This window comes from Notothenia coriiceps, unplaced genomic scaffold (genome assembly GCF_000735185.1).
Source record: "Notothenia coriiceps isolate Sejong01 unplaced genomic scaffold, NC01 NC01_scaffold00005417, whole genome shotgun sequence".
NCBI classification, from domain to species: domain Eukaryota; kingdom Metazoa; phylum Chordata; class Actinopteri; order Perciformes; family Nototheniidae; genus Notothenia; species Notothenia coriiceps.
In genome coordinates, this window is record NW_011338118.1 from 8,274 (window position 1) to 16,898 (window position 8,625).

At 39.4% G+C, this 8,625-nt stretch overlaps 1 long non-coding RNA gene across 1 annotated transcript; it reads left to right on the forward strand.

Moving 5' to 3' along the window:
• Nucleotides 1–158: 158 nt before the first annotated feature.
• Nucleotides 159–2,178, forward strand: LOC104942904 (uncharacterized). The gene is made up of 3 exons (XR_798058.1): nucleotides 159–192; nucleotides 809–906; nucleotides 2,088–2,178. It is a non-coding gene; the product is annotated as an uncharacterized lncRNA (long non-coding RNA).
• Nucleotides 2,179–8,625: the final 6,447 nt, after the last annotated feature.

Here is an 8,625-nt window from a genome sequence, read left to right on the forward strand (position 1 = left end):
AGGCGAAGAATGGGACGTCTGCTTGCAGCTTTGATCTCTAGTATACCAAACACTCAAGATCTCTTTCGGTAACACTTCATTTTGATAGTCCATAGTTAACACTCTATAAGTCATCAGTTGACATTTAGTAGCATGTCAACAGTGCATCAGTTGACATTCAACAGCACCGTTCAAACCGACAAGTAACTAAGCATTAGTTGATGATCAACAGATAAGCAACTAAGGTTCAGTTGACTATTACATTAAGCATTAGTTGATGATCAACAGATAAGCAACTAAAGTTCAGTTGACTATTACATTAAGCATTAGTTGATGATCAACAGATAAGCAACTAAGGTTCAGTTGACTATTACATTAAGCATTAGTTGATGATCAACAGATAAGCAACTAAAGTTCAGTTGACTATTACATTAAGCATTAGTTGATGATCAACAGATAAGCAACTAAAGTTCAGTTGACTATTACATTAAGCATTAGTTGATGATCAACAGATAAGCAACTAAGGTTCAGTTGACTATTACATTAAGCATTAGTTGATGATCAACAGATAAGCAACTAAAGTTCAGTTGACTACTACATTAAGCATTAGTTGATGATCAACAGATAAGCAACTAAAGTTTAGTTGAATATTACATTAAGCATTAGTTGATGATCAACAGATAAGCAACTAAAGTTCAGTTGACTATTACATTAAGCATTAGTTGATGATCAACAGATAAGCAACTAAAGTTCAGTTGACTATTACATTAAGCATTAGTTGATGATCAACAGATAAGCAACTAAAGTTCAGTTGACTATTACATTAAACATTAGTTGATGATCAACAGATAAGCAACTTTAGAGTTTAGTTGACTATCTGTTGATCGTCAACTAATCTAGAGTTGACTATTAGTATACTTTCAGTAGGTTCTCGTCGCACTAGCGTTTGTAGGCATGGTTAGACTATTCCAGTAGTTAAAGTGGAAAACAGTTAGACAGTGAAAGTATAACCTAACGCATAACAACACATAACAGGGGAGGCCACTATGAAGGGGGGGAGTGGGGGGGGGGGACAACAGATAGTGGGGGAAAGAGAGCGGTGGGGAGAATGTTTGTGGGCAGCAACAGATGGGGGCAGCAGAACACTGGGGGGTTGGGGAGGGCGGGGGAGGAGTCAATACCAGGCTATATAAGCACAGTAGAAAAAACAGCTATACAGGGGCAGGCGATAGGTCGGGAGGAGGAAGAGGAGAGACTTTTTTGTTTAAGGTAGAGGTAGGGAGCAGCGAGGGGGGGGGGGTAAGGAGAGGCTGAAGCAGGGGTGGTGAAATGGGTAAAAGAAAGTAAAAGTGGGTTGAAACACCCAATTGTAGTCGGGAGCCGTGGAGGCTGGTAGTGCAATACCAGCAATACGGAAATAGATCACTGCAGCTGCAGATTTGTTACATGTTTAAAGAACTATAAATACAATTTTATTTTTTTTGCTGTGTATGAGATTGGGTACAAAGAGGTTTTTTCGGGCCAATGTGTGGGGGTTAACCTGTAGTAATAAGGGGGTGTGCGGAGGGCTGATCAGGCGTTAACACAATAATTTGCCGTACAGAAAGGTCCTAAACTATCGGGTAGCATGTCCCGTGATGTTCTTCCAGAGTACCGGAGGGGCGGCATGTGTTAGGGTAGGGGGGTTCTGTGGGCTAGGGAAGCCAGTAGGGGGGGGTCCACTGGGGGGGGGTCCACTCTAATGAAAAGGCACAGCTGTTTTTACATAGGATTTTCTTGAGTGAGGGAACCCGTTCCGGGCGCGGCATAACGCCAAACTTCCCTCTTGTATGTAGCTGGCATGGCTCTCTCAATATTTACTGATATGTAGTCCTGTTTGTGGATCACAATAATTCTGGCTGTGGTTGACCCTGACGTGCCTGTACCCTCCTTGGGAAAAGACGGCATAATCTCGCCACTCATCACTGCCACGAACAAGAATTTTGAGGCTTGACATGTCTTCTTTGATGAGTGTGGAACAAGGGTCTGCCCTTGATTTACGTTCTTATCATAGATATGAAGCAATGGGACGTTCTGCTTCAGCTTTTGNATTAGTATACTTTTAGTAGGTTCTCCACTAAGCGTTTGTAGGCATGTGTTAGGACTATCCAATTGAAGTGAAAAACAGTTGAGAACAGTAGAAAGTCTATAACCTATCAACAGAACTGTTGAAACAGTGTTGTTGAATGTCAACTGATGACTTATAGAGTGTTAACTATGGACTATCAAAATAAAGTGTTACCTTAACATGTTACAGTATTAGCTTTAGCATTGGTTTAGCTTTGAACTGTCACAAAAGAGACCTATGATACCGGTCTTATTGTTGCTCTCTCATGTGTTCTGTGTTCACTGATTAATATCCTAATCACACACAATATGTACTGACATATTTCTTTCATCACAAATAGTACGACCAACTACATGGCTAATAGAAAACACTTGAATTGTTGTTTGAATCAGTTAAATAAGCTACTGCTCATACTGGCAACCAGCTTATGGCCCAAGGACAACATCTCCTGGCCTATATTAGACTGGGATCACAGTCAGAGTAAAGTCGAAGCACCATGAATTTAGCCGGAGCTTAGCTTTACCCGCTCTGGGAGCAGAATTAGTTTCCACTGTAAAGGGTTAATGCTGTAGTTGTTTCAGTTAACCCTGATCAAACTGTGAACATCGCTCAATCCACAAACCTACTGAAGATTTATACAGAAATAAAGGTGAGAGAAAAAGGCGAGGGCACTTTTTTACAAATCTTTAAAGCCCTCTCTTATAATGACTTTGCACAAGAGTTACATTTGTGTTTATCCTTTGAGTACCACATTCTGTTCAAATTGTTGTTGACCCTATAACCTTTTCAAAAGGCAAAATGTTTATCTTATGCAGCAACAGCCTCACAGAATGAAAGCATTATTGCAAAACGATCCATTAAGGTTGGCAGGTGACACCAAAAGGAACAGCATGTATTTTTATCGCTCAGCTTTTTATTTTTCAATTTTGTGGATTGTGAGTGGAAATGCAGGGGTAGGTGATAGCAAGTGTAGATCGAGTGTCCAGTTAAAGCTACTTGTCAGGACTTAGTGTTGAGGTGTTGAACCAAACAAGCTACTACCACTATCACTCGGCTACTGTAACAATGGCAGAGAATAAGCATAAAAGATTGCCATGAAGAAAATCATTGTAATCACCAGAGGCATACCATTACATGATATGAATGAATACTGTGTAATGCAGTATGATGAATAATGATAACACAATCACATGCATTTAAATATATTTTTTAAGTACCTATTTCCTGGCTGTTACTTCACATATGATAGGCAGTCATAAGAGGGGGGTTTATCCCATCTAACTAGACAGTGATTTTGAGTATTTCTTACAAAACAATATTTGATCAAAGCTCTAGTAGGAGTACCTGCTTTTCTGAATGATATTCTGTCCACAAATAATGAAACAAGCATTATAAATCTTGAAAATGGAGACATATTTGGTTACATATCTTCTCTAAGAACTAATTTAACATGTACCACTATCTAATGAGTTATTTCTAAAGATCTCATTGTCTTTGTCAAGAAAGAACCACAGTTAGAAACTGAAATATTTTGTATTTTGCTGTCGTGTAAGTGGATTTCATGGTACAGCTTACAGGTGAAAGTGACCAAAACCCTGACAGTCTGTCTGTCTGTGAGGGAGGCAATGTGCAATAAACCAGCTCTGAGATATTACTGACCTCACCGGTGCAAAAGCCTTTGCTAACGGCCCGTCCACACACAGGCATGAAAAAAATCACAAAAAATCTTGATGCTGGGCGTGTCTGAAGCTTGGCGATTTTTTGCGAGCAACGCGACCAAAAACCAATCACATGAATCTCCCGCCCCCGACATACAAAGCAATAGCAATGTTAAAACGAAGTAAACTGGATATAAACTCTCCAAACAGGCGAAAACCTACCAGTTTCACCCACTGTCTCTGCCCCCTCCCTCCATGCCTGGTTCCTCCGGTTTGTATCCCGGTAAATAGTACTGGTCGTACCCAGCTTGCACGCGGTTTGATTGGCTAGCGCTTGTACTGGCGGGATTTGCATAAACAGGATTTGATTGGCTGATGCCAGCTTCGAAAGCATCGGGAGCATCAAAAGTTGAACATTGCTCAACTTTTGATGCTCACGATGCTTGCAAAGCCATGCTCCGCTCCCCACAATGCAGTTCGGCGAAGATTACAAATCTTCTACGTCACCCCATTCAAGTGAATGAGCGAAGCTTTGAAAGATTTTTTTCATGCCTGTGTGTGGACGGGCAGTCAGATTTGTATTATCTGAGGTCAGTCTGCCCCTCTTGTCTGAAAAATCTCTCTCTGCGATATTACATTCCTCCTGCGCACCGCTTTCATCAACTGCCGGTTGTTTTCAGTGTTTGGAGGAAATGGCCGCAGCAGAGTTAGTCTCATCCGCTGCCACTGCTGGTATTACTTTACATAAAAGTTAAATTGCCTAAAGTTTTGTTTTAGAAGTTAATTTGGTAGTTATTTACGTGCTGTGAAGATAATCATTTACTTTGGCCTCCAGTGAACATCTAACAGTCCGGCAGGAACACAATATACTACTTTATATTCAGAAGCACTTCATTCTCAGTCTAAAACAAATACATCTGTCTTCTGTTTTTCTGTAATTACACGTTGTTATCTTGATTGTTCAGACTTAATGGCACACTCTTTCTCAAACTTTGAGTGCGAACAGCTAAAACTACTCACTGACAAATTGTAAAACGACTTGCCAGAAAAAGTGTGCTGTAAAACCTTTGTGACGGAGAACATTCATTCAAATATATCCGGTAGTCTAGGCATGCATTACTTGGTGTCTTCCCATTTCGCCCCTTCTCCATTTCGCCCCTTTCCCATCCCGCCCCTTTTTTACATTAGGCCACATAAGAAATTATACTTGTTTTGCTTGGTCGTGGGTCTTAGGGTTAGGGTTAGAGTTTATAGATCTAATGATGCATGGGACAGGGGGTCAAATGGGAAGGGGAAAAATGGGAATAGATTGGGGGCGAAACGGGAAGGGGCGAAATGGGAGTAAAACCTATTACTTATGGTGGTGACAATGGATCATATTGTTCTCTACTTAAAAATGTCAACTACTATCGGATACACCATTACATTTTTGTACAAATGTTAATGGTCCCCAGGAGGATTCATCTCACTAACATCCCACAACATTTCATACAATTATTTCATAACATTGTTACATTTTTGGCTAGTAAGTTAAATATGACTTAATTACTGTCTCAGAGCAGCCTTGCTGTTTGTGTAACTCCAATTGGACTGTGTGATTTAATATTAGATTAGATTGCAGAATTTAGTTGCAGTAACACTCGTTAGTGAAGGATAAAGATAACAAGTTCATGTCAAGAGAATCAAATCTCACCTTTGACAAATGACAGATGCATGTTTAGAGTTAAAGGTCACCTATTATACTGTTTTTCATTACTTTATTATAGGTCTCAGTTATATTGCTGATTCTCTGTCTGTTACTTTAGATCAGCATTTCTCAAAGTGTGGGGCCCGCCCCACTGGTGGGGCGCAGAGATGTGATAGGTGGGTCGCGAATGGACGCGATGAACGGGAGATTATTTTTAAACATTTTAATAAACGTTTTAGACCTCAGGCCGGAATCATGTTTGTTAAATATGACTGATGTTATTTGTTATTGATTTGATTTGTTATTATATAAATGGATCAGGACAAAAAGAGAGAATCTTTTTTCCTGAAACTTTCAGAGTCTCTTTACACAGAGGGGGCACATTTTGATGTAGAAAAGACATGAACAAGTGGGTTTTGCATAATAGGTGACCTTTAATATCAGAACTACCCTTATCATTTTGACACTTTGAGGATATCTCTACCACATTGAATATGACTCATGCTGCAGTGGTTAGAATAAATGATGATGTCTTCTTATTTACAACATGCTGTGAGAAAGTTCTGAAGTCTCTATTAAAACTTCTGGAGCACCGACTGCCGTGTCAGCATTATGGCGTTTGGTGTTATACTATGGATATGTGTGAATGACGCACACAACTGTCTGACACCATATTAATGCCGCGTAATCTGTACCCTGTGTGTGTGTGTGTGTGTGTGTGTGTGTGTGTGTGTGTGTGTGTGTGTGTGTGTGTGTGTGTGTGTGTGTGTGTGTGTGTGTGTGTGTGTGTGTGTGTGTGTGTGTGTGTGTGTGTCAAAATAAGTATTTGATGTATATTGATTGATGGTGCACGGAAACACACACACAAACACACCTGGTCTAACACGGTGGAGGACACCTAGTAAATGTGAGCTGCGGCCTTGGGCTTAAATTGTGTGCGGTAAATAACGCTGAATAAATTGTCTTGTCCGTGTGACAGATACACATTTCCACTTCTTCCTTCTGTTTCTCCTTCATCACATTTCTATTCAAATTCAGTTAATTTGATATATGCTTTGGTATTCCAAGAAAACAAAGCAATTCCTTTTGCAAGCAATACAATACACAGACTTTGTGACAATGGTAACAATCAACCACAAGCTGTGTATCAAAATAAAACTCCTTCCATGATTTCTTATTCAAATAAGCTGTAATTTACTATTGAAATGACGTGTTTTCATTTCTACCAAACTGTATTGTTTTCTTTGATTTTCCAGTTTATTTTTTCCCTACCATTTTTCTTTTTATTCCTGCCTCTGATTTATTCACTTTCCCATTTCATCACCCTTTCTTCTTCATGTAACACATAATCCCTCTCACACTTTTACATTGCATACCACTACCTTCTCTATTTCTCTCTGCTTCTCCTCTCTTTTCCCCATCATCCCTCTCACTATGCGGCCACCAGGTCAAATGTGCAAGCTGAGCAGCGACAGGAACCACAGGATCAGGTGTAGAGACGGATAATGGCTATGTCGAAAACAAGAGATACCACATAGAGCCAAAGACTGAACACACAAGGACTGTAGTTTGTTCAGCTGTTATTTTTAGAGATTTAGGAGTTACTCAGAAGTCATATGCATTTAAAAATCGGGAAACAGTTCACTTAAGTTGTGGAAGTAGATAAAATGTCAAATTTTCCTGGAAGTTCACTCCCATCCGGCACCTTCTGTAGAGTTGCTGACACTTTCAAGCATCTTCTCGTCGAGGTGGTAATGACACATTAATGATGAGCTGTTTTACCACATCTCATTAATCTGCGGGTGACTGGAAGCACAAACAGATGGCTTTTACGAGGCTGGGTATTTCCCAGAGGTCTTGGTCATATTGTGTGGAACAGGATATGAAACTCCTTTTTTCACTTTTTAAACGTGTATGTTCGTGTGTGATATCTCCAGGGAAGAACACACTGATATTTCCAGCCACCTACACAACAGTCAGTCTTTAGTTTTTTGCATGGTGTTGGAGCTCAAGGTTCATAATTGTACATAACTACAGTGCAGTTATGACGACGAAAATATTAGGTCCCAGGCTCCTCCAACAGTGCAACACAATAAAACAGAAAAAACTGTGCAAGTAAATACAAAAAGAAAAATTGTAAAATTGTGAAATAGTGCAATAAGAGTCTATATACAAGTGGAATATGATATATTAGATAAATAATTAAGTAGCAGCCAGATGAATGTTATGGATATTGGTGTTTAATAGTCTTATGGCCTGTGGGATGAAACTGTCCCTGAGTCTGGTGGTTTTAGTCCTGATGTCCCATATATTGCTCTATATTGTTTAATAGTGAAATATTTATTTTCTTGCTGTAATTGTTTATACTTAATTCATTATTATTTAGTGTTATTATTTAAGTTAGTTAAAGTCACTTTTTATGCTTTTATTTTGAAGGCATATTTGGGTATTTGGTGATTTGGGCACCTGGTGTAATTGTTTACACTGGAGACGGGTGGTGTTGGGAGCACCAGTAGGCATATCGTTTTTAACCAGGGAAAGCACAAGGAGGCCACAGGAAAATTAAATGGAAAATAGTTAAATGTATTTTGGTAATATTGGAACCTGGAATAAATGCACAGAAGCAATGTTCTTGTCTGGACTTGGATCATTTCCTACGTACAATTACTTTAAAGTTAATTTATGTTTCACTTCTCTATGATTTTGGCTGCTACGCATGGTTTTAAACAGTTTTCAATCTTCAGCTAAGATTTTCTTGCTAGAGTATGATTGAGGAAACGTAATCCCATGTTATAGAGCTGGTCCATTTTGTTTTTATTATGGTATATCTGTTAGTGCATGGTGGTTTCTTTTAAATATGAGAACAAAAAGGTTGTTTATCACTGTTATCATAGATAAATCTGACCTTGATGCAGGATGTGTGAGCTATATAACCAGCTGTACTGAGAACACCTTCAAGGGGATTTATAGCCCTCTAAGATGACCATCTGTAGTACAAAGTAAAGACATTTGTTTTCAATCAAAAGCACAAGGAAATGTCCTTCATTAGTATGTGTGGTAGCAATCAGTACAGCACAGCTGTGTTCTGCATTGTTTGAACACATATCTAAGCATTCAGATTGCTTTCAAACTGCTGGCATGAGGCGCCTCCAGCCCTATAGAAGAACGCACTGCAAACTGGGATTCTTCACGTT